This window comes from Cydia pomonella, chromosome 15, assembly GCF_033807575.1.
Source record: "Cydia pomonella isolate Wapato2018A chromosome 15, ilCydPomo1, whole genome shotgun sequence".
NCBI classification, from domain to species: domain Eukaryota; kingdom Metazoa; phylum Arthropoda; class Insecta; order Lepidoptera; family Tortricidae; genus Cydia; species Cydia pomonella.
Window position 1 is genome coordinate 9324633 of NC_084717.1, and position 2228 is coordinate 9326860.

A 2228-nucleotide genomic window follows, 5' to 3' on the forward strand; every position below is an offset into this window, starting at 1 on the left:
AAAGTCGTATGAAAATCTGTTTAGTAGTTTTTAGTTTTGGAGTAGTTTTATGAGATGCAGTAGTGCATTGACGTTTTCCCCTAGACTTGCGGACGCTAGGTTGCGTGACAGTCGTGCACATGCCTATGCATGCCGATATGGATAACGAATGATGAGTCTTTTTTATTAACTGAAAATAGGATGCACTTAAACCAACAGGTATTTTCGCCCCGTTTGATATGAGCAGAGTGGCGCAGTGGAAGCGTGCTGGGCCCATAACCCAGAGGTCCGTGGATCGAAACCACGCTCTGCTAAATCTTTTTGTTTTTTTTTTTTTTTTATTGTAAATGTTCATTTTTTATCGGTTAGGTTTAGTTATCAGTAAAGTTTGAGAACGAGCAAACTTTGAAGTACCAATTAAAGTTTTTAAGTAGAAACCAGTATGGTCACTTAAATATCAATATTACCTATGTACTAAAATGTCGTTTTAATAAAAAAAATATTTTATTTAGAATGTTGTTCAGATTTATTTACAATAACAATATACATAATGGATATATACAGATGATTACTATAACTAGCTTATATCGAAAATAGGCCCTTGAGGCATTGTACCAAGGATGCTGGCGGCATTTCCTCGTAATAATAATATTATTATCAAGATTTAACAGCATACATACACGTTTTTGCGCAAGAATATCTTTTCATCCCTTCGGCCGCGTACGCAACCAGAGCTTCGTAACCAGATGCGATCGAAAACTATTTCTGCCTTGTACGAAACCGGTTGCGATCAAAAACTAATTCCGTCTTACTAGTTATCAGTTACGATCGAACACTTTTCTTTGTTGTACGAAACCTTTCGACCGTTGATAAAGTCAGCTAAGATTATATTTATACACCTTGTTATTCAGTATAAGTACTGTACACGTTATATATCTAGTCAAAAATCAGAACACAAAAATTGTACCAGTTGATAATATTCAAATATTTTGTTGGCAAATACAATGTAACCTCGTTCCTTAAAAGACACTGGCTTAAGAGACATGGAGCACTGACATTCAGGATAAGAAATTATCATGAGTATCATGACAAAATATTTGAAAAAAACCTATAGCTAGATGGCCCAGACATTGGTTTCGTATAAGAACGAGAAGTGTTCGATCGTAACTGGTTACGGGTAAGACGAAATTAGTTTTTGATCGCAACCGGTTTCGTACAAGGCAGAAATAGTTTTCGATCGCATCTGGTTACGAAGCTCTGGTTGCGTACGCGGCCGAAGGGCTTTTCATGCCTCCATTTTATTACAAGTTAATAGAGCAGTGAAGAAAAAGTAAGTAACGTGATGACGTAATCCGGGTACTTTTACCTGCGTTTTGGGTTCACTAAAATAATTTTATGATTATGAGCTCCCTATGTAAACAATCGTAACCCAATTCACAGAAGTATAAATTGCACTATAAAGACATTGTATTTGTTGGAATTTTTGTTGTACAATTCCAACAAATCTGTTTTTGCTTCCTCTGTGTAGAGCCGCCACTAGTGATGTGCCGCCGGGATATTCTGGCTCTCGGCAATGATCCTCAGACAAGGAAACATTCATTTTAACCATATGTCCCCAACCCAACGTGTGGTTTTAGTGTTCCGTACCCAAAGGGTAAACGGGACCCTATTACTAAGACTCCACTGTCCGTCCATCCGCCTTTCACCGGAAATGTCTATCTCATGGACCGTGATAGAAGGTTGAAATTTTCACATGATGTATTGATCTAAAAACAGAATAATATAAATATTTAAGGGGGCTCTCTGTTGTATAACAGACATGATTTTTTTTGCCGTTTTTATAGATAATGATACTGAACCCTTCATGTGCGAGTCTCACTCACACTTGTCCGGTTTTATTTAATTAACATTTCCCGTACCTATTATGAGTAACATGTGACTTTTACTTCCTATATACTCAACTATTTTATGCTACTTCAATCTTTGCACACCTTTTTGTTTTTCTTTATTATTTGTAAATTTCTTAACACGTTCGCTGCGGCAATTAGTGTAGCTTGATTAACCGTACTTTGTATCAGGTCTTTCGGCCCAGGGGCTTAACGCCTTTAACGTTTAGGAGTACATTCCCGGTAATATTGGAAATATTCCTAAAGTCAAATCATATATCATTTATTTCGAACAAGGTCCATATCGTGTTAGTAATATACTAATACTTAAATAGGTACCTATAAGATGACATTAATATAAAT

General features: G+C 36.4%; 1 non-coding gene across 1 annotated transcript; it reads left to right on the forward strand.

Moving 5' to 3' along the window:
- Positions 1-221: 221 nt before the first annotated feature.
- Positions 222-293, forward strand: Trnam-cau (transfer RNA methionine (anticodon CAU)). Its single transcript has one exon. It is a non-coding gene; the product is annotated as a tRNA-Met (tRNA).
- The last annotated feature ends 1935 nt before the right edge of the window (positions 294-2228 follow it).